Source organism: Petromyzon marinus, chromosome 16, assembly GCF_048934315.1.
Source record: "Petromyzon marinus isolate PM22_M1 ecotype Great Lakes invasive population chromosome 16, UKy_Petmar_22M1.pri1.0, whole genome shotgun sequence".
NCBI classification, from domain to species: Eukaryota; Metazoa; Chordata; class Hyperoartia; order Petromyzontiformes; family Petromyzontidae; genus Petromyzon; species Petromyzon marinus.
Window position 1 is genome coordinate 6,682,587 of NC_133682.1, and position 23,616 is coordinate 6,706,202.

The window sequence follows — 23,616 nt, forward strand, 5'->3', positions numbered from 1 at the left end:
GGCAGCATGGCATCTGCGTGCCATTTTCATAAGCCGAAAAGCATCAATGCGTAACACATGCAATTGAATGCATGCACCGTGAGCATTTATACTGATCGCGGAATCGAACCATAGTTATACCCTCGGTAGTCTGCTTTCTCGCCGCAAGTAAATCTACAGGATAAGGAAATGGCTGCACAATCTAATTCAAGATACTCCTTAAAATATTTACAGTCAGTAAAGCATTCTATAATTAAGTTATTATAGCCAGATTTACCGATTGTTCCCCTTTAAATGTAATTAGACCTGACCGCATAGCAGACGGACATGGAGTAGTGGAGATAGTTTCAACGCGACATGTCTCCATAAACAGTTGTAGACGATAAGTTATCTTTTTAATAATTTGAAACGCTTATATTTGCCAACAACCTGCCAGAGCTGTGGTATTTTCTTGGGTTTTTTTTCTTTTTATGGAAAACCATGCTCTGAACGAAAATTTTGAGTACACTTTACATGGCATATTGCTTAAAAGTAACCCAAAAAAAGGGCTCAAAAGCAAAAAATATAGGGCTTCAAAAAATATTTCGCCAAATATGTGGCAACAACAACAATAACAACAATGGTGCCTTTTGTTTTAAAACATCAAAATGGATCAACTTTGCTCTTCACGGGCAACACTTTAACATTCAATATTAATTGGCAACACTTTGTTCATGTATAAAGAGCACTCTGCTGCGTTGCTATGTATATTTAACAGGAAGAATAGCATCGCCTCGGGCCTAGTCCCAACTAGGCCACATGCAGTAACACTGCTCGTGCGATGTTTTCTTAGATTTATTTTTTCCTCCCCGGCCCGTGAGAACCCAACACGCGCGTGTGCGTGCAATTAGGTGTCTGCCTAAAACTTAGAATTACGGGTCCATCTCTGGCACGGTGGCTGCCGTGCACCGTTACTTGCAGATCTCTGCCTCACATTTCCTTTTAGTGCCTTTCAGCAGCAATAAAACACCTGTACATTATTTACTGGCCATATATCAACGGAAATATGATTTAATTCACACCTCTGAGTCAGACTTATTTGACTAAAAACTTGTAAGGAGAGAGAGGAATGCTGCCAAACTTGTTTTTTTTTACAGTTAGTCGACTCGGTCTCAAATTGAGTACCTGATGCGGTGTGTGCATATCGCGACTATAGAGACAAAGGCGACCGGGCGTGGTGCTGGCCACCCACCCCCTCGCGTGCCGTGCCGGCCTACATAGGTGCTCGCTAACAGCACTTGCCCAAACAGTCTGTTACAGGCTATACGGGGAATCTTTGTCTTTATATGTTGTCCTTGTGTCTGTATGTGTTGGCCACACCATTCATTCCTCAATAGGCTCTCGCTAACAGCACTTGCTATATGTCTAGGATATATGGGAGATTTTTGTGTTTGTCTTTGCATGTGTGAATTCATAAAGATGTATATTTTGGTTGATATGGCATATATGCATATATATAAATGCACACGAGTAACTACAAAAAGTTGTTTAAAAATGACTACTATAAACGGTCAGTAAAATATTGCTTCGATTTAAAGCTTTCATATTCTTGGTTCTGGGGTGGGTTGTCCCAAAGTCATATCTGACTAAAGTCATATCTGACTTTGGGACAACCCACCACCTACACATTCCGCAAGGAGTGACTAACCCCATATCTGCATTTGTCATCAATATGCTAAATTCCTCTGTTGATATGTAAATTCCTTTGTGAAGGCTCTCTCCTCCTCCCACCCAGCTTAAAAGACGCTGCCAAGCTTAGCAGTGTTCATTGGAGCGCTGTCTTTCCGACAGCTATGTTTCTTCACCTGAGGACGGCTGCTTGCGTTGTGGCCGAAACGTCGTGAGAATTTTATTATATTGTGTTTCATTTTTATTATTTAATTATTTCCCTTCTACGTGACTTTGCCGAAAAAACCAAGAATATAAAATATAGTTTACATTATTTATGCATAATCGTAATTTTCGGCCAATGTCTAACCACTGCTGGATAAAGGCCTCTTCACCACCATTTCCATCCTTGACAATCCATCTCACTCCTGCACGTGAACTGCTCCCTCTTCAGGGTGGTCGTCCTGTTGGCCGTGTTCCTACCCATGGCTCTCACTCCATCAGCAGTCTTGTCTATCCGACATTCTTCGCCATTGTAATGCAACGCATAGATATGGGTAGTCCTACGGGCATATACCACACCGCGAATAAATGGACGTTTGCTAATGTATGCCGCTAACCTGCTGTTGCAGAACATTTAGAAGCTATATTTTTTCGTGAAAACAAATTATGCTTCTGCTAACTGTTGTGATTTTTCAGGTTGCTGGTCACGTGCTGTAATTCCGTTACTGCGGAATTGGCCAAATGTACACACCGGGCACAAACATATTTTCACGTGCGCACAAATGTATACGATTGTACGTACTGTACACAGATAAACCTATGCGATAACTACTGTACTTCATCATGAGGCCTCCTTTGCCAGTACCAAAATATACTAATAGGGTTTTTCTCCTTTTTTCTGGCAACAAATCTGACACCTTTTGCAAGGAATCATGTTTACATTGACCACAGCACTTGCAGTCAAATGCAAAGAAAAAGCAATACTCTGATCATTTATGCAATGTCCTTGAAACTGATTGGTCCACACCAGAGACAGCTTTTCTTAGAGCCTAGTCTCATATGGTGTTCGACCAGATGACGCCAAAAGGCGCACTGTACACTTGACCCTGCCCACTCAGCAAGACGTCAACCTTATCGAGGCAATAGGGCATCTCGAGACACTTTTGCACACTGACATGTGGTTAAACCAAATTTCTTTGTTATGCTGGGGTAAATTCAAGTTATTTTACTCCTCAGTAGGCAGAATCAGAATCGTTATTGATACTGGAGGAATCTGATGAGCTATAAAGCTCTTTTTCAAAGATGTCTCGTGTAAACACGAAACACGATAGAACGTGACCTGAGTTTTGTTGTCTGCTTTCCCCAGTTTAATTCCAACGTGCTATCGGAGTCACGTGATGAGACGAAGAATCCCTTGGGATCTCCTGCAAAGCAGTGCAACCCTTCGTTGTGTTATACAACGGCCCACGAAAGTGGATATCACAGAACTCCTTCTGACAACCATTCATGTGGACCCTGCTATATCGTCCCATTAAACAAATATGCTCACCGTTCAATACGCATCTTTTGATTTGGTTGCATTTAGATGCTAAATTGAACAATTTTAAAAAATAACAAAAATCACCACATTTATCATTAACGCTCATGTATGTGATATGAATATAAGTATGCCAATGTTCAGGGAAATGGTTCTTCTTCGAGGACATTTTAAGAAATGTGGAAAATGAATATATTCTCATTGACATAGGAGCAGCTTTATTGCCAATGGACGATGAACATCTAACAAACGCTAAGACAATTAAAATGCACGCATCAACGTTTTCAAATGTAAAAACCAAAAAAATCACAAATGTCAATGTACGCCTGCACCATCGAAGACCATTATTGTTTTTTTGAACGACCTGTTTTCTGCCATGAACATCTGGATATGGAGACTGACAGAGAGAGTGGAACAAAAGCTGAAAAGTGCACAGAGGATCACCGAGAGGTGCACGCTCGGAATTACGCTGAGAAACAGAGCAGAGGAATGCATGGATAACAGAATATACACAAGTTGGAAGCATCACATTGTCCGTCAGGCGTGGCCAAGCGAGCTTGAGCCGGACACGTCGCGGGGAAGTGATGATGGCCTCGGCGGTCGAGATGAACGACAGCCAAAGGAAGGAACGCGCCCCGAGAGGACATCCACAACAGCGACAAAGCGACGGAATCGGGTCGCATGCTGCGCGGGATTCTGCATCGTGTGACCTTGAGAGATGGTGACCGACTTAGGGAGGCCGTCATTCAGCAGTGGATAGATTCGATGATGAATACGACGGCGTTGTATGGATCAGGTCAAACCTACCTACAGATTCGTTAACATTTGAACACATGTGAAACTAAAACTACTGACCTGTACTACTGGGTTTGCTGTATCCCTCATGATTTGTACTAGGTGCCTCTGTGGATGTGTAGGCTTTAACTTTAACATAGCCATTTCTGTGACCAGTCACAAGCTAATCACTCAGCTATTTCAATGCTAAATTCTATGCTAATTCCTTTGTCAAGGGGCTCTGTTTCTTCTAACACAGCTTAAAGGTCGCGGTCTGGGCTTGGCTGTGTTCGCTCCAGCGCTGTCCTCCAGACAGTCTCGTCCCTTCACCTGATGAAAGCCGCTTGTGTCGTGGCCGAAACGTCGTGATAATTTTATTGTGTCATTTTATTTTATCAATTTATTATTTACTTCTTATTCTACGTGACTTTACCGAAAGAACCAAAGAAGATGAATCCCTCATGTCGCATCGTACCTGCTTGAACCATTCACAAACCGGAAGAGAAAGGGAATCTGTGTCTCTTAAGAAATGGCAATCGTGGCACGATACTTGTGTGCGTGGGAGATTCATGTTTGGAGACTCATGAGCTCTGTGTCCGCAGCCGCACGGTCGTACAACGGGATGGAGCACGAACGGCGACGCGAAGCTGTCGGAGGTTCATATCTCACGGTCAATTTTGGGTTACATAAGCGCGTCGTGGCCCAGAACTTTACAGCAAAGTGTCAGCCACCGTTCATCACCCGCAGAATTTCGTGAACGTTAGAGATGCGTATACATTTGTAAAATAACTCCACTCGATTTCAACTCGTCTGTTATCCCCACCAAGCTCTCGATACATGCTTGCCACCAAGCTCCGCACCCCACAAAAAAACATAGTTTAGCAGTTGTTCATTAATTATGATGCACCAGTTGTTTTAATATCGTATTGTTTTGTTTGTCACGGCGCACTGCAATCGCCATTCTAATCTCGCTGTCTTGCGCGTCGCGTTGTACGCTGGTAAAAGCATTTTATCGTGACCCATCCTGCTGTACGTAGCTCTATTCTCTTAACGACTCTGTTTAGTTTTTCAGCCACGCCACAGACGTCAAGAACAGACCCCATAATAATAACAACGTGTTTTCAAAATAAAACTCATCTGGGCTCAATGCGCGTGCGTGCCAATAATGCGTAAACATTCTCATTTCCGTGCCAGCTCGATCGCACCCTTCAGGCCAATGTGCGCACCATCATCTTCATCATCATCCATCGACGTCATCAGCCATGGCCAGTCCACTGCTGGATGAATGCCTCCACCAATCGGCTGGAAGCGCCTGCAAGCGGTAGCTGCAAAAAAGGTCCTTCTATCACGCAGGGCCACGGTGGAATCTGATTTCGCGACCCACCCGCCAGGTGTTCATTGCTTCTCGAGGCAATCTCTCCGACACAACGACCTGCGGGCCCCCCACAACCTTCCCGCCACCCAGTGCCCCCCTCCACGCTGTTTAGCTGACCGTACTGATGCCCGTTGTTTAGCGGAAGGGGGTGCGTGCTATTTATTAGTGTCAGGATTTTTAAAGGTTTCATTAGTCTGCCGTTCTCAATGCAGGTTTGGGTGTTAAATAATGCAGCACAGCCTATCCATCACTGCTCACTGTGCTTTTTAAATGACCTTTTCGCGCAGTTTAAGTGAGCCATGGAGCACTGACGGAAGGCCCTCTAGAGTTTGGGCGTATTTCTTTCCGTGACCGATTATTCCCGAACACTGGGCCATTTTATTTAATTGTTTTCCACCTCCATTCCAGACTCACTTAGTTTGAAACTTACTTTTTAATGTATTTGTCCTACATGTTAGCTAAACTTGTGAATATAGCTCGTTATATGCACACTATTTGCTTGATTAGATATTTGTTTAGCTAGATATGGCAGAGTTTCAGCGGGTTTGTGTGGCAATTGATAACGAGGTGATGTTGTATAGTGTATAATTAGGCAGTGCCACCTAGTGGAGCTGTAACTGGCTCAGGAAGGCCCTCGCATTTGTATTTCCATCCAAACCAGAGCCTTTTTTATACTCTCGGAGTTGCACGACTAGGTTAGCTATATGTATGTTGAACATCTTTTGCACCATACGTTTCCCACCATGGTAATCGGAGGTGCGGGGGAAGGACAACAAACTAAACACAAAAAAGCACGTTACGCAGACAGCGTTAGTCGCTTAGCGCGTCACATGGGACGTGTTTAACAATCATCGGGCGCGTGCAGTGTGAGTGGGGAAGAGTAAATTGGTAAACGCGGATATACGTATAAGCGTGGTGGTGGGTCGGGGGGTCAGCGAGGACTGGAGTTTGGGAATCTTTCATGGCATTTTGAAGCACTCAACTCAAATCATGATGCGCAGGGCCTAAGTTCGGTCGGTCCTGTCCAGATTGGTGACCCGGAAACTATGACTAAACCCAGCACACCACATCCTGTATACCTCTACGGCTGTGACTGGCCAAGTTGCGTGTTTACCCTAATCTCCAATTGGCCCTAACACACCACATCTAGTAATAGATCTTGCTATGGCTGTGACTACTAGTCGACAATCTACCCGAGTTTACCAGCAACAAGGAAAAAAGTGAGAAATTACGCCCTGGAGGGTGTGAAAACTTTCACAACAATCACTCCCGCATTGGCCCAGAATGTGACGAAGACATCTGCACAAGAAGTTGATTCATTTTCTAAAATTGTAAATTACTTGGACCCTCTAAAAATAACAGGCCTCTCTACATCCTGCCTCCTAAAGGCATGAAACCCCCTATAAGCCACGCCTTGCGTGATGCAACTGACGACGCCGAAAGTGTCACCAAGCCCTGCACTGTCACCTCCCGTCCAGCGGCACACATGGCAATTGATGTGGTGTTTTTTTTCTACCAACTATTTTAGTGTTATTTTATTAGTGGAATAACCAACAATGTAAATAACCATGTACTTGTAAGCAAAACCTCGTGTTGTTGTGTGTCGACGTATAAATAGAAAATGCATTTATTCCATTGGCTTATTGGCTTTCCAGAAAAATATAATTCTGCAGCATTTGTTTAAGTAGGCAAACTCTGGACTGGTTTCTGGTTTTGGATAAGCAGAGTCAAGTTTGTTTAACAAATTCTGCTGGGTTACCAGATGTTCTTAATAAGAGCACTCTATCGTAACTATGGGGCCCTGCAACATTATAAGATTGATTTCCATTCTTATTACAAGTTTATACACTTAAAAACTTAAATAATCACATAACCCAGCACCCCAACCCTAAACCCTAACCACAACATATCAACGTTTAATGAACAATGGACAGCGCAGCAACGTGATGCCCCGAACAAATATATATTTTTTTTAAAGATCAATCCGCCGCTTGGAAAGACGCGGCCGTGAGCACGGGAGCGAAAAAAGATCCGCATAACTCCGCGGCTTTAGAAAGCACTCAGCCTCGACATGTCTAAATTATAGCACCTTCGGCACTGCCCGGAGGCCCGTCTGCATGTAACGATGCCCTCATACGGGAGCCCTTCGTCGGCGTGCGAGACAAGAAGCGCTGCCGTTTTAGGAACACGGAAGGGCGTTTGAACCCACGGTCGGCCGCGCGAATTGAGTTGCACAGGAGCGGCCGCTCGTCTTCGGCGGCCACGGGTCGATGACCTGTGACCCGTGACCCGTGACGGTAGCGGCGCGAGCCTTTCGCCGTGACCGCCCGAGCCGCCCCGCCCTGCCAGTGCGGCCCTCTCGGGGCAATCGCGGCCACCGTTGTAGAGAAGACGGCGGAAACGGGCGAAGGCGTTCTCGCCCCTACTTCTCCTCCTCCTCGCTGTTTGTTGTTGTTGTTGTTTCAGCCGCTCGGAATGACACGTGCGCGTGTCCAGGTCACCCTTTGTGTCAATCCACTATCCGGACGAGGGTCTCCCCAATGCCGTGCGGGGTTGTCGCGGTTACGTGAAAATACTTCACTGTGCCGGTCGGCGAAGGATGGTGAAGCATAGAAGTACAGTACAACAATGTATATGTTCCCACTGCACTCCGCCGCCCACGATGTAGCCCCACAGCAGCCTATAACGACTTGTCACGCATGGCGGTCACCCATCCAAGCACTATCCTGACTGAAGCCTGCTTAAGCTGGGGCGCCATAGCGATATGCTCACTAGTTTACCTGGTATACAGGAGGACGTGGGTTCGATCCCAACCCCGACGCCTGCATATTTTGTCTCCCTCCCCGTGGTCGCATTGATTATTCTCCGGATCCTCCAGTTTCCCCCTCCCCACCTTTAGAAACATGCGTTTACAGTTTTTGGCTGCTATAAATGTCCACATGATAAGCCACTTTGTTGAGCTATCATTTGTGGCCAGGTCGCTGCTTGAAAAATAACTACATAGCTCAGTGGGCCTTACGTGGTAAAATAAAATTAGTTCAGTTTAGTTTGAGCTGCAGAGATCTGAAGAGATCGTCGAGTGCATTCCGGCTGATCTAGCGATCTGAATTGGGCCTGGTTTTAGTACAATTCTCCAACACGTTCTTTGGTTGAGACGATGAGCAGAGTTTAAGACGTGAAGCGTGCCTAATTACTTTTACTTAATCAATTTAATAGTCAGCCATGCCTACTGTTTTGTATGCGTTTACAGTTTTTTGACATTGTTCTGTATTTTTGAAGGTGCCTCCTTTCGCCGGGAGAATTAGATATGCTCCAGGCACAGTTTGAGATCATTTATCTTACAATACGGAAAACTCTTTCAAACTGAGGTCACGTACGAGTGTGGTCTTTTTTTTCTTGCTCCTGGTTTGTGATATCACATATGCATTACTTAATTCATCAGTAGCTTTCTTCAAGTCATTTTTGTTTGTTACATTCAATCTCATAATGTACAGTCGACATGGATTTCGGTATTTCCACAGAAAATAAATTTTGGCCGACTTCACCATTTACGGTGAAGTCTCGGTTAATATCCGGGAAAACGGGGGAAGGGCTGGCCCAGATAAACCAAGAGCACGGATGATGCAAAATATAGACACGTTTTGGCGACTAAACGTGTTCATTGTTGACCTGCGTGAAAGTGGCGTAAAGGCGTAGAATGTGCCGTGCTTTGGGGTCACGTGGCGCGCTCGTGGGCACCGATTTACTGGCCCGCGATGAGTGAGGAGCAGCTCATTAATATCGGTTAATAATCCACCCACAGGTAGTCGGAGAGAGACTGCGACCGCAAACACAAACGTTGCAAACAATTTGGACTTTCCTCCAAACACTAACTCATTTTAGATTACATACAAAATCGGATGGATTATTTTTTTGTTCAGAATGCATCCAATTAGTTAAGACAACAGCATCCCGTAAACATCGAGTTCTAAGCAAACTTTACATGCGGGAAAAAACTCCCCCTTCGCGACTGCCCCGATCTCTGCTGCTCAATCGCGCGCTCGTGCGCTTGCCAAGTTTTATTTTATCATCATCGCGGCGTCGCTGCATCGCGGCTTGAATTTTTGTGTTCGCGGCTCTTCCTGACGGAGCAGCATCTGTCGACAGCTCTCACGCCCTCCCCCCGGTTCGGCGATGGCACCGCGCCTCGCGTCAGCTCCGCCTGACAGCCGCGTGTCGGCCTTTCCTCGCGTCGACTTCAATTTTGCTCATGCGCCATGAGTTTTTCGCCCAGTCTCCTTTCGTCCTCTTCTCAGTCTGACCCTCCCCTTAGCGCTCATCCTTCCCACTTCCGCCTCGCCCCGTTGTTTTGAGTTTTCCACTTCACTCCGTTGTCTCCTTTCGCCCTCTTCTCAGCGTGACCCTCTCCCTTGCTCTCCTCCTTCCCACTTCCACCCACCTTTATATTTTTTGTGGGCCTCCATCTGTCAACTTTACGTCTGTCTTCTCTACGTCTGCGTCCCCTGTCGTGAGATGACACTGAGCGCTCACATGTGCAATGCTAATGCGTATACCTCCGAGTGGAGTTTGTCACGCCAATGCAGTGTGCAATTGGCCACCCATTGCCATCCGCTAAAAGTGCCTTCAGCTCAAGAGTTGGTAAAGGTCGTCCTTGCAATTTCCTGCTCAAGACACTGCTGGCTCCAGACAACCTTTCCAGGGAGTATTTTGGTCTACTCTTCAACGCTGGCCAGACGTCTTGAGAGTAATGGGAGTACAACACCCAATACCCCTGCCACACGCGACATGCCGATTGACTGGCTGCGGTGTGCCCATTCATACTGCTGGGTGGACAAAAGCGGTGCTGTAGTGAGCTGGGTAATTTAAGAAACTTGCCCCATTGTTTCAACTGCCGCGCCAGGAGAAAGGAACGAACGAGCCGCCCTCTGGTTTTGCAGGTCGAACGTGTTAACAATTTACACCCCGGAGAATCCATACCTAAGTTCGCCGAATGTCACTCTGACGCCTGGACTTTTATCCATTAAAAACATCCTATTTTGAACCATGCTTTCACCATTACCCGAACGCACGAGGTTACATGACTGCAGCGTTGCCACAGGAGGTAAATGAGCGTAACCGATCGAAAGTCAAAACAAAAACCAAATTGCAACGTAAAACCGCAACTTAACATTTTTTTAGAGTTGCTTTGGATTATTATTTTTTTGTAACTGTTGTTAACAGGAGCAGAAACAGTTTAATAATTGGAGATGTTTCCAATTCGCATGATTTTTTTTTTTACATTTTCCTAACAGCGATGTTTGAGACATTTCAGAGCAAAGTTGCACGGTGAAATGTACGTAATGGCTTTTAATAAAACGCCCCCAAACACTTCTCATTTCCCTTATTCCAAACAAACCGTTTAAAAATCCATTTGGGGGTGGCAAAAAAAAAGACAAACAGGAGCCGCGTCATTAGGGCCACCTCAAACGCGCGCCGTGTATTATTGATCTTTCCTCAATCCTTTTTATTTCCACTCAATTTGCAGTTTAACAGAAACGGCCGTCTAACGGAGCGTTAGCCCATCGCTCCAGAGTGCGCGCGCGCTCACGCACACACGTGCACGCGCGCACACACACACGTGCACGCGCACCAGCAGCTCATCCCCGGCACTGCCAGACGTCCCACCACTCTGAGCAAATGGCGCGTCGCCTGACGCGCCCCGCGGTGCTTCTGGGGAAACCTTCCACCCGTACGCTCCCCCCCCTTCCCTACACACAGAGAGGCTGCCTTCCCTACCTCCCCTCTGCCCTGCTCTAATTGCCAGGGTTCAGCTCCGCAGCTGCTGCTGCTTGCTTGCTGCTCACACTTTGCGACGGCTTGTGGCCGAGCGCCGCACGCCACCGCCGCCGCACCTGCCGGTAACCCCTTCACCCCCCACGGGACCTGCCCGCCCGCCTGCCCGCCCGCCCGCCTGCCCGCCTGCCTGCACGCTCGCTCGCTCGCTCCGGGTGCCTTTGCCTGCCACCTTGCACCTTGTCGCTTTCTCTTGCCCCCCTCCCCCCACGGCCTCCGTGGCTGCGCAGTCACCACCTGGGACACGTCAGGTGTGCGGCGTGGAGCAGGGCATGTGGCTTTTCTCTTTATTTTTTTAGCCCCTCCAAAAAGCCCCCCCCCCACCCACCCCCCCACTTGCAGCGGAAGGCTTAAGCGTGCTTATTCAGAATGAGCGCCGACTTAAATGTCGCTCGGTGCGTCGTAGTGCCTCGTCTGCAGATTAAATTATAATAAGTGCGTGTTGGTGACAGGGGTTGGGAGCCTCAGGGTTCGGAGCAGATATCGCTCGCCACTCGCGTTGGCCGTGGCTTGCAAATCGAACCCGTTTTCGCCTGGTAAATAACGCAGTGCGCTTACCGCCGCGCCACCGATCCATCCCCGCCCTTGTTTGTATTCCAATACAAATCGGCTCCTGGATGAGCTGTGCATGTAATTTTGTTGCTCCAAATATCTCCCCCCACCCCCCCATACCACCACCCTGACCTTCAAATAAGACGCTTTTGTTCTCCCCTGCGATGCAGTTACGCAGGCAGGCACACACACACACACGCGCTCGCACACGAATGCACGTCGTTCGTAAACGCAAGCGCAGTGGTTCTCGCACAAGTACGGTAATTGCGTCCCAACAAGCGTTGCAAGCAAATGCATCAGAACCGCGATCCACAAACCTCTTGCGCTCAAACAATTTCGCACGATGTAACGTAATAGGGGCATTGCAGTTGCGCCAGTGACTTATGGTACAATTTACTCGGCCGTTGTAGGTGCGGCTTGCTCGCTGGTTTATAAACACACGCGCACGCACGGCTCTTTATCAAAAGCCGGCAACTATTAAGCCTCTTCATTATATAGGTTTGTAGGCCCGTCGAAAAAAATACACTCCACATCTTTCAGCGGATAAGCGAAGTAATCCTTATGAGCACCTTGTTGGAGGGGTGGGGGGGGGAGTCAACATAATTGAACGCCGAAGTTTCAGTGGAGACGCACCGCAAAGCTGTGCTTGGCGGTGCTTTGTCGAGGCTTTCAAGTTTCAGAGAAGGCGTGCGCGTTGGCTGGCTGGCGTGCGTTCCTGCGTGCCTCATTTTTTTTTGTTACATTCAATTTGAAAGACCATCTCTCCCCCCCCTCTTCACTTCTCTCCCCCGACCCTTCGTTTCCAATTTGTGTTTAATTTGGACTTTACGCCGTCGAGAAAGTCTATTAATTAACTCGGTAACGTCACGCTTTACGGCGCGAGCGGGTGGCGGTGGCGTGGAGCGGCTTGATTGCCGTTGCGCGTAACACGTGATTAACCCCACTTGGTTAGGACTTAATTGCCACTGCGGTTTCCACACCCCCCCACCCTCCCACTTCGTTCATTTATTTATTTTCTTTACAGGCAGGCGCGCGTACACACACACACGCGCGCGCACATGCGGTGGTGCTTGAGCAACTATTAAGCAGCGAACTGAACCGTGAAGCATTAGAGAGGTAACAACCGGTCCAGGCCACGAGACGCGCAGGCAAAAGCGATTTCCCCCACCCACCCCTTCATTCTTTCTGGGAGCTGTGTCAATTTGAAGCCGAGGCAGCAAGCTGTGACTTCAACACAGCCCTTCCTCGCCCAATTAACTTTACACCCCCTTAGCACGCAAGCGTTTATTTAATGTGATGGGGGACCAGCAGAACCGTCATTGTGCCTAGCAGCGTGATTTCTTAATGCAATAATTGCTTTGTCGCAACGCCCGGATATTCGCGCGAGGCAAGCGCAACGCGTCTTGGTGGCCACGACGGCTGCTTTCCGGTTGTGCGAGAAGATGCCATGATTTTGTTTGTTGTTGAATGTAACAACAAAACAACAACAAAACAAACCGGTGCCGCCACCGGTAAGGCTGGGTTAAAAGTGAATAGAAATATAGCTCATCCAGAAGTCGCTGCAACAGTTAAACAATGCATACGTTTGTACGTACTGTTTGTGCCATCGCCTGAAATCGCGTGTGACAACCATGCATTTCAAGTAAAAGACGCGAGCTTGTTTTGAATTGGCCTTTGAAAGAGCCGAACTCAAAACAGGCAAAAGTCCACCTTCATCCCTACCAACTAACAACAACGAATCTCCCTACTGTACTTACGGGCAGCATAACCAATGAGCAACGCTAGTATTTAATATGTGCAGCGTTATATCTTAAAATTGGAAAACAAAAACAATACGTCACTTCCTTACAACAGTTAACAGTCCAGTGACAATGTTAGTAAATGTTTAATTCACACGTTAACTGACATCACGTGCCAATGGCCACTGAAAAGGACCTCATACGTAGAAGCCTGGGTTGTAGGTACGGTGGTATCAGAAGCGGCCTGCAAGAAAACAATCAGCTCAAATCAGCCAGTGGCGTGACTATCGAGTGTGCAGGCAGTGCACCTGCACCCAGGGCCTTTGGGTTGAAGGGGGGGGGCAAGGCAGCAGCCTACAAGGAAGGGGAAAGATTGAACAGGGCTTCCCCATTTCATTCCTCGCACCAGAGGTCCATGCCAACCAAGCCATACTACTGTAAACCGCATAGCAGAGAGTGTGCATCGTTTGTGACCGACCTGGAGTGCAAATTATGGTGTGTCACTTTCTGTGCGAGTTGTGGGCTCGACAGAGTCGGTAAAAAAATACGTGGCTTGCTGGCAAAGTGACATTTCCAGAGGATGGCACAAACAGCCATAATGGGCTCCCTCACGTGATCGCTTGACATTCGTCAGAGCCTGCTGTCTCACTAGCCTCTGCAGAATTTGTTTTTTTAAAAAATACCCCATCTCTTGAAAAGTATTCGTTTAAGCAAAATATCACTTCCCGCTTTCTGACGATGAAACCTGTTTTAACATCGTACGCACAGTGCGTCCCCAAAGTCATCTTTTGGAGATTTTTTTTTTTTGCCGTATCCACTGGGAGTTTCTCCAATTGCCTTTCAACATTTTTCGGTGGCAAATGTTGGCAATTAAATCCCGATTCATCACTGCTTCGTCAAACACGTTTTAACAAGCCATTTTAGAGCCTATTGATCCATCCCGGTGTCCAAATTGTTCCCCAGTTAGGGTTCCCTCGGTTGCCCTAATCTCATCAGCTCAACGCATCCTCCGCTTTAATTGAAGACACCGACATACTCGGCCCCACACACTTTGTAATTTTTCGTCTCCTTGTTGTACTATTTAATGGGGTTCACCCGGGTTAATGATTTGAAGGCGTTTTCACAGCACCCTTTAAGAGCAACGATACAATTTGATTATAGATACACGAGTGTCCACACATCTTACCTATAAAGGGCTTTCAAAATATATATTTTTGATATCTGTAGTCATAAGTAACATTTGCATTTTTTTTTACATTTTATAATTCCTCGTTCCCGAAAAAATAAAACTTTCTGGTGGACCGAGAGGCTTTGACTTTGATCTCTCCAACTCTGTACATTTGTCTCTCTTTGCGCATCCTGCAATAATTATTCCCGATCATCTTTAATTGATATGCACCGGAATATTTTTTGTCAGTTTTGCTTTTCCATATTTTCACTCTAATTTTTACTTTTTGCCGCATCCTCTATCTCTAAATCTTCTTCGAACACCTGTACTTCAAATTTAACAAAATGTGCACTTCCCCGAATAAATATTCGTCACGTATTTGATGAATGGAATCATCGTGGCTCTGAGCTGGTGTAGAAGCCAAGGCAATTAGAGCCCTTTGAGGTCCCATAATTTACGACGCGTCGCGATTGTGCCGTCCCTCCGCCGACTCCATCCCGTGTTCCCCGCTGCTCAAAGCTTGTAGCGGGAGAGTTGACGGATGTTTAATAAAGTAATAAGGTGCAGTAATAAAATCGCAGCCTCCTTCCTCAATTTTGATTGTTGAGATGGCTCTCTCGTTGCCAGATTGTCCGGAGCCCTACCTCCGAAAGCCCATTCCGAGCCTCTACCCTCATACCCTCTCACCATCGCACAAAGTAATGGAGAGCAATAAAAGCGGCAGGACAGGAGATGAGATGATGGTATTTCTGCCCGCGCCGTTCCCTCGCTTTAACAGGCCCCGCTTTGCGATTCTGCTCGCACCTACGGCGCAAGATGCTCGCAATTTTTTGGTTAGAAAAATTGTAATTATATTTTTTTCATATATTTTTTTCATGGATTTTTTTTTCGTACGCAGATGTATCATACTGCTTGATTTGAAGCTTTCGTGACTGCAGGAATCCATACTCTTTGGTTATTTCGGTAAAGTCACGTAGGTAGAAAAATAATAAAATAAAATAAGAATAAAAATTATATTTTTTATTATTGTTGTTTTACCTACGTGACTTTACCGAAAGAACCAAACAGTATACTACTATTAAAATAATCTATGCTTCGAGTTTGCTGGCTGGACTCCTTTTCACCCCCCAACAATAGTGGCTGCCAGCCGTTGCCACCAAAACTAGCTGGATAACTGGCTAAAGGGGATTTTTTTACGTAATAAATAAACATTGAATCAAATTGAAACGGTGGAAAGAGTTCTGGAGTAGTTTAATAGATAGTGGCACCGAAGAGGTGTGAGTAAAGAATACATAGGAATGACACGGTTCATTTAAAATTGCTTTACCTTTTCAATATATGCTCCTTTTAATGTTATTCTTTCACCAGAATATTATTTAAATCCTATAGAATATAAAAAAACACTCGCAATACATACTATATTGGCATTTTATTACTTTATAAAATGCTTGGGGCGCCAAGCATTTTGGGGTTGCCACGGTGGTGAGACGTTAACTACCTGGCCTGGTATACAGGAGGTCGTGGGTTCGATGTGGATTTTTTCCGGGTCCTCCGGTTTTTCCCTCCACATTCAGAAACAACAACACGCATTTTTGGTATTTGGCTGCGCTCCATTTCCACGTGATAAGCCACTTCATTGAGCTGTCATTTTATGGCCAGGTCACTTTGTTAAAAAGAGCTATATGGCTCTCAAGTGGGCCTTACGTGGTAAAATAAAAATCGTTAAGTTACATTTTTACGTAGAAAAGGCAAATGACTTTTAGTGCTCCAAGCACAGCAGTAAGAGTATGAAAATGACAGCTGTCTCTTATTTTCCACCGCCGAGCAACACGTTCCCTACTCGTGAAGATTCAAAGAGAGGTGCTCTCGTCACCTTTCGTGTAGCTTTCAACGAAGGTTCCCCACAATATGCGCCATTAGATCATTCAATTAATTGAACGCCCCCTAGTTCATGCACCGCTGGGTGGAGGCCTTTCCGCAACTTTGTCGGTAGTGGGGGTCGTTTTGACCATACTTCACTATGGTTAGCAGTGCAGGGCTGGTTAAGATGGAGAGGGAGGACCAGCTCGGATATCACTCCCGGGCTAATGTTAGCCCGGGAGTGATATCCGAGCTGGTCGGGTCACAAGGGTTAATTTTGCAGTGCACTGACCATTGCACCAGCTGATCCAGCCATTATGCTGTTATTCAGTGTACAATGTTTGCATTCAATAACGTCGTCCGTACAGATGTATACGACGATAAGAACGACAGTGAAACTTCCCCAGCAAATGTTCGCATTTAAATAATGATTATAATAATAATGTATGGTCGTTTGTCAGTCCACTGCTGTATGAGAGCATCCACATGCCGTGTCAGTAGGGCATGGGGTTTGTTTAACCATACTTCACCATTCCGGTCAGTAAAGGATCGTAAAAGAGCGGAGGCTAGGACCATTTCAGATAACATTTGCCGCTGATTGTTGGTTATGCCTGGAAATTAAACTTTTGGTTGCTGTGTTTCACGGAGCAGCATGCTAAACACTGTGCCCCCCCACCACCCACCACCCACCACACCTAATATTGCCGTTAGTAAATTACCATTAAGACTGTGAAGTATTTGCAATGTTGTAATCATGACCAACAAAGCGATTGGGCATGAGCAGAAAGAAATATAGGCGAATGTGTCTTTCTCCTGAAGCTGAACAAAGAGGTTATTAGTGCCGTCCATGCATTATGCATGCAGCCACTCACAGTAATGCCACAATGAAGGTATTGTTCACCGTGATGTACATCCACTTACACACGCCACACCTGGCACAGGAAATGCGGAGAACCATTCACAGGTCACACAGCGCTGACACACAGTGTCTCCAATGGTAATCGGAAAATGGAAATTGTTGGAGATGCACCCTTGTCAATTCCACTGCCGGATGACGGCCTCCCCATATCGCGAGGGTCGTGGGGGTTCACTGACCATACTTCAACCACGCCGCTCAGTGCAGGCTAATGCACACATGGAGGAGCATTGACGTGGAAGCATAGAATTGCAGTACAACAAATTGATTTCTCTGCACTCTCCCTCCACGGAGCACGGCGCCACGGCTGCCTCTGACAACCCAGGGTGCATCGTGGTCACCCATCCGAAAACTATCCAGGCTCAAGACTGCTTAGCTTGAGAGATGTGATGTGATGTGATCGGGCACATTGCTCGTGATTCGTTCGTCGGCAGCTCGGCCTATCCCAGTGAACACTTAGTTGATTAAGGAATTGTTTCTCTTTAACGGTTACCACTGGTGCCATATGATGATGTACGCGTTGCTTGATATTATCTTCTTGACTATAAATGTAATTAAATACAATCTGTCTCGTTTAGCTTTGTCTTCTTTTTATTTAATTAGTAGGATACATTCTTGAAAGGAGATACACATTTTTGCCCATTTCTTTAGATTTTCCAATAAACCTGTCTTCAATTGGAACCATTTGGATTGTACGGAGCATCTTAAATGCAGCCTCATCTCATTGTAAGATGCCTTACAAAAGAGTGGGATGTGTATTCTAGGGAAAACAAAGTCATGCCTATGTATATACAGAGCATTTGAAGTTTCTTAAAATTTGACCTTAATGTGCAGGTGTATAACAAAGTCATGCCTATGTATATACAGAGCATTTGAAGTTTCTTAAAATTTTACCTTAATGTGCAGGTGTATAATAGTCAAAATATACACAGTTAGACTTTTTTTATTCCAAGACAGTGTTATGGCAGCATGACATGGGCAGTGGGGAATTATACTCTTTGGTTCTATTCGGTAAAGTCACGTAGTTACCTACGTTCTATTCGGTAAAGTCACGTAGTTACCTACGTGACTTTACCGAATAGAACCAAAGAGTATGGATCCTTGCAGTCACGAAAGCTTCAAATCTAGAACAGTGGGGAATTGTTGAGTGCACTCCGTTATGAACATACCTGCCCGAGTTGCATTCCCAGTTAAAGCTCTCATCATGAGTATCATCAGTAACGAGTGACATCAGAACTGCTCCTGGGCACATCCCCCCCCCCCCCCACGCCACTTCACACCTGTGTAGTGAAGTATGGTCAATCAACAACAACAACTGCCGTGACCCACACGGCACTGGGGAGGCTGGTTGACAAAGGGGTTGTAATTATAACTTCCACGGCTCCTGTAGGTATTACACTGGCACGCACGGTCATGCCTCACTCTTTCTGTTTTCTTTTCTTAAAAAAAAAAGAATTCTTCCCCTGTTCATTGCCCGGGCAGGGTGCGGCTTCTTTGCCTGAGAGCGGTGGGACGGGAAGGGGAGGTGCGGGTGGGGTTGGCTTCGTTTCGAGACCAGGTGCGATACGTGGCTCGACCTGCGCTATGCGGTAAGCCCATCGCCCGGCTGTTTCTCTGTCTGTCGTCTGTCTGTCTGCTGTTGTTGTACCACGGCACATGTGGCAGGCCTTTGCCGCAGTTAATCTGGTGCGGGCGTGCGTGCGTGCGTTGTTGGATGGGAGTGGTGGCGCTGCGGTTAGCACACTGCGCTGTCAACTCCGGTGACCTGTGATAACATCGCTGGCCGGGAACCACGCTCGCGTTACTCGGTTTCGTAGTGCCGTGTGCTAACAATTATGAACCCTGTGATCTGAGTTTTGATTCTCAACCACAGATAATGTCAGTGGTGAGTGGTGTCAGAATGTGCCCTAGGCTTCTTCTAGGTTGACTTAGCCATAAATAAGTACCTGGTGTGTCAACACACCAGCACTGGAGAGACAAATGTGCTCAGGTGGTGTGGTGTCCACACACCAGCCCACTGTGCGTTATGCCACCTTTAATAGGTGCTTTCAAACAGCACTTTCCTCAGTAGCCTCTACGGATGTATGGTTGACCTGTTTTAGTTCGTGATAAGTTAGTGGTGGATCAGTGTGAGCAAGTTGCCTATGATATTAGGCCCGAAACAATTCACTCCCTTGAGTTTTGACGAATTGTAATGCTTTATCATTGCACTTTGATTCAGGAATCTGTTGTTGTTGTTAACACTGTGGCATATGTAGTGCCTCTAGTGGCTGCATGTGTCACGTGGACTAATTATATTCAATGTAGAGTATACGAATCACAAATAATAATACAAATTACACTCAACGTTCATTCCGTGTATCACGAGCATAATAATACGTTTTAATTCACTTAATTGACGTATCAGTAACATCCCGATACGATATGATGTCGGTGCCATTGGTTCAATTTGTAAACATGAACAAAGGCGGCTGGCTGCGGTGATTGTCCGACCACCAATTTGTGTGGCAAGGTCACCGTAGTTACCTGGAGACAGCATGTTCCTCAACAGTGTAGACATTTATATTTCTGTTGGGGCAAGTTGGTATCTGTTTTCCAAAACGTATGATTAAATGTGAGTTCAATTTCCTTCTGCGATACGAAATGCTTCCATTTCATTTCTTCCATTTCCTATCTTAACCTGCACTGCTGCGTTTTTTGGATTTATCTATGGTGTTGTGTGGGTATTTCGTAGGAGCAGCTCACAAAGCACGGTCCTTGACCGATTAACCCAGGACGCACCTGTTTTCATGAGATCCCTGAAGCTAGCCTAGCTAAGCAGCCTCGAGCCTGGATAATTATTCTTGGACGAGTGGCCGCCATGCACAGGAGGTTGTTACGGGCTGCGGGCAGCAGGAGACAGCACATGAAACATTTTTATTGCACCATACTTATATGCTGCATTGTGTCGGTTTCTTCCTTTCTCAGCAACCGATGCTCGCGGACCCGGTCAAATAACCACGCACGGTCCCGTCGGGAATGTCCGTCGGGAATGCCCGCCGGGAATAGAGAAGCCCTCATCCAGCAGTGACATATGGCTGTACACACAACGCAAAGACACGGTTCCCCCGTATAGCCTTCACAGACCGTTGGGCAAGTGCTGTTAGCAAGCACCTATTGGGGCCGGCACCGCACACGAGGAGGTCCGTGGCCAGCGCCACGCCCGGCCGCCTTTGTCTCCGCAGTGGCGATCTTTACCACACACCACAACAGACACGAATTTGAGGTCGAGTCGACCTAAGGGAGGCCCAGGAGCGGTTCAGATGATCGTCACTGGTGTTGCCCGTGAGCGGGAATCGAACTCGGCCACTCCGGGTTCATAGTGCAGCGCACTCACCGCTACACTACCGCATGTGCACACACACACACACCCACCGCAGAACGTGGCCACTCAAGGTGAGGATTGTGGAGGGGCGCGTGTGTGCGATCCGCAGTGTCTCGTGAACTTTCACTTCTGCCGCACTCCCTGGAAAGGGGCCTGTTTTGTCATTTTGCTCACTCCGCACGAACGCGACACTTTCACTCCCGTGGAAAAAAAATAAGGAAAAAAAAAACCTCCCTCACCGATTGTAATGCTGCACATTACGCAGCAATGTGTCCCCCGGGATCAGAGTTATTGACACGTGAAATGTGGTTAGCGCTTTTTTGGACAACGTCGTATTGTCAGCACGGGGGGGGGGGGGGGGTGGGGGTGTGACTCATTTATATCAAACGTTTCAAATAAAAAACATTTTTATGCTGAGGGTAGAGCTAAATCCTTTAAACAGTGGCTTTATGAGTTATAAAGCAAGGTCATAATTATACTTTAATGTACGGCAGCTCCCGGCCTTAGCCAAAGCCCAGCATGCAAATGAGCTGCGGCCTGGAGCCGCGATGTAAAACAGGCGTTTTATTTCTAATTAACGGCAGAGGTGCGATGGGTAACGCAGTGGTCGCGCGCCAGCATTATTAGGTCTAACACGCACACGTCCCACTACCCCATCGCGCTATCCTCTCTGCGTCTCCTCCCCCCCCCACCACCACCACCACCACCACCTCACCCACCGCCTCATTCACTCCCTGGGCCCCCAGAGATAACCCCGCAGTGCGAGAGTTCACACTCAGATTTATGCTTCTAATTTTCTCCAAAATCGCTGGGCCAGGAGGAAGAAAAAAAGTACTAGTTAAAGTTTCTCTCTCCCCCTCCCCCCCTTTTTTTTGGCGCTAGACAAAGGTGCGCTGGAATAATGATGTGGTTAATGGGGTCCATATGCAAAAGAGTCTAAGGAAGGTCAGTCTTAATGGAATGCAGCACGTTGTAATGGAATGTAAATCATTAATACGTATTTCACAGTTGCCTGCCCGCTTACTGCCCATGTGCACAGGTCACAGCACACACAGGGCCCTTTAATGAAATAATAGCAAAATTATGTTTTATTCCATTATGGACCTCATTAAATATGAAAGCGTGTAATTTGCCGGGTGTTTCAGATGTCTTTTCCTTAATATGGTTATACACAGTGCCCGCTGAATGATTTATGCACTTTAGAAGGGAAAGTGTGGCGATTCGTAGGTTTGCGGGAGGCACCGCACGGATAAGAGAGCGGGGCCGGTCAGAGCCCCCCGTTCCATTTCCCAAACACGAACGTGAAACGCCGGCCGAAATCCACGCGCTTAGGCCGGTTTCAGAAGCCGGCGCGTTCCTCCACTCACCTGATCCCCCCCTCCCCCCCCCCACCTTCCCCCCCCCCCACCTGACCCCCCCGCCGGCATTGCACGTTACGTCGCGCCCCGGTGGAAATGAACGGGCCCAGTCTCACCTCCCCCCCCCCCCCCGTGGCACTTTTGAGTCTCGTGGCACGCTGGGAAGAGGAGCAGTTTGAACTGCTCCGAAGAGGCACTGGAGGATTTTGAGTGAAGTACACGGAGGGGGTGGCGCGGGGGGGTGTTGGAGGTTCTGTGATTTTGTGAAGTTTGTGAGTGGGCTTAAGGATTTTTTTTTGGTAAAAGAAACTGGGACATGGGAAAGAGACTATCGCACAATACCAGAAGCGTGGAGAACTACATACAAATGCATTGTCTAGAGGGGTGTATTGTTAAGCATCGGACGAACATCGCGACGTTTAATGAATTGAGAAGACTTACATATTTCCCAGGATGGCTGCTTCAATAAGAGAATGATCCTGTTAAAGCCATGACAGGTGACAGCTTCCTCGAGTATTGAGTAACCCAAAGGACAACATCTTGGTTTTGTCCTGGGCCTAGTGTAGGCTCTGAATTAGTCTGCTGATGCCTACTTTTCAAGCCAGGTGATTTAACATTTCTGTAAATACGATCAGCACCGTGACACAGTTAGTATGGACACGAACAAATTCAGCAGGGAACGGAACGCATCCAAGAGGATGTTAACCAAAGAGATTAAATCAGCATGTGTGCAGGTACCCCGTGGACTTTTTTACATTGTGGGATCGTGAGAAATGGCAAAGGCTTGGGAATGGAGGCCTTCATCCAGCAGTAGATTGATCACAACTTATGACAATGACTGAATATTACTCCTTTTACTTTTTTTAAACAGCTTACGCGATTTGAAAACATCAATTATAATTTACAGAATGTATGGCTTTGAAGTTCAACACTTCCGTGTGTATTCTTTCTGCATTGTTGAAGTTCAAAGGTGGTGATCCTGTCTGCGTATATGCAATGTGGTGATGTACAAGAATGAGGGCATTCATACGTGTTCACACAGTTGGCACGCATGTTCACACATGGCAATTTCCACCTCGGCATCAAAAACTTTTCTTGGTTCTGAATTCATGTGCTTTAAATTGTCGTCTTTCCCCCATACCTCATGATTAACACGGTTAGCTACGTACGGCGCCAAAAAAGTTCAACATGTATAATGCAATGGGCTCTGTTTCGATGGAATGCAACAAAATGTTCACTTAAATTTCCCTTCCGTGTGCTGGCTTTCATTTCCAAGATGTGAAAGCATTTTTTGGTGAACAATGGATGTTGTGTTAAAATGCAGGAGTGCCCATTTATTGTGCACAAATATTGTTTGAACAGTTAACAAATGTAGAAATAAATCAACGAGTGAGAATTCAACAGGGGTTGGAAAGTAACAAAGTGGTTTAACGGCACTGCATTATGTACCCGGCAAACTGTTTGATTCCCATTCACGGCTAACATCAGTTGCAATTTACATTGGAACTGGTC

The 23,616-nt window shown here is 46.6% G+C and overlaps 2 long non-coding RNA genes across 2 annotated transcripts in view; both read left to right on the forward strand.

Annotated features, from left to right (window-relative positions):
• The window catches only part of LOC142924741 (uncharacterized), a 46,762-nt gene extending 41,675 nt beyond the window's left edge, over positions 1-5,087 (forward strand). Inside the window, exon 2 of the long non-coding RNA XR_012941817.1 lies at positions 2,996-5,087. This is a non-coding gene — a long non-coding RNA (uncharacterized LOC142924741). The remainder of the gene's footprint in view (positions 1-2,995) is intronic.
• The window catches only part of LOC116942925 (uncharacterized), a 143,434-nt gene that overhangs the window by 100,162 nt on the left and 19,656 nt on the right, over positions 1-23,616 (forward strand). The gene's annotated exons all lie outside the window — the stretch shown is intronic.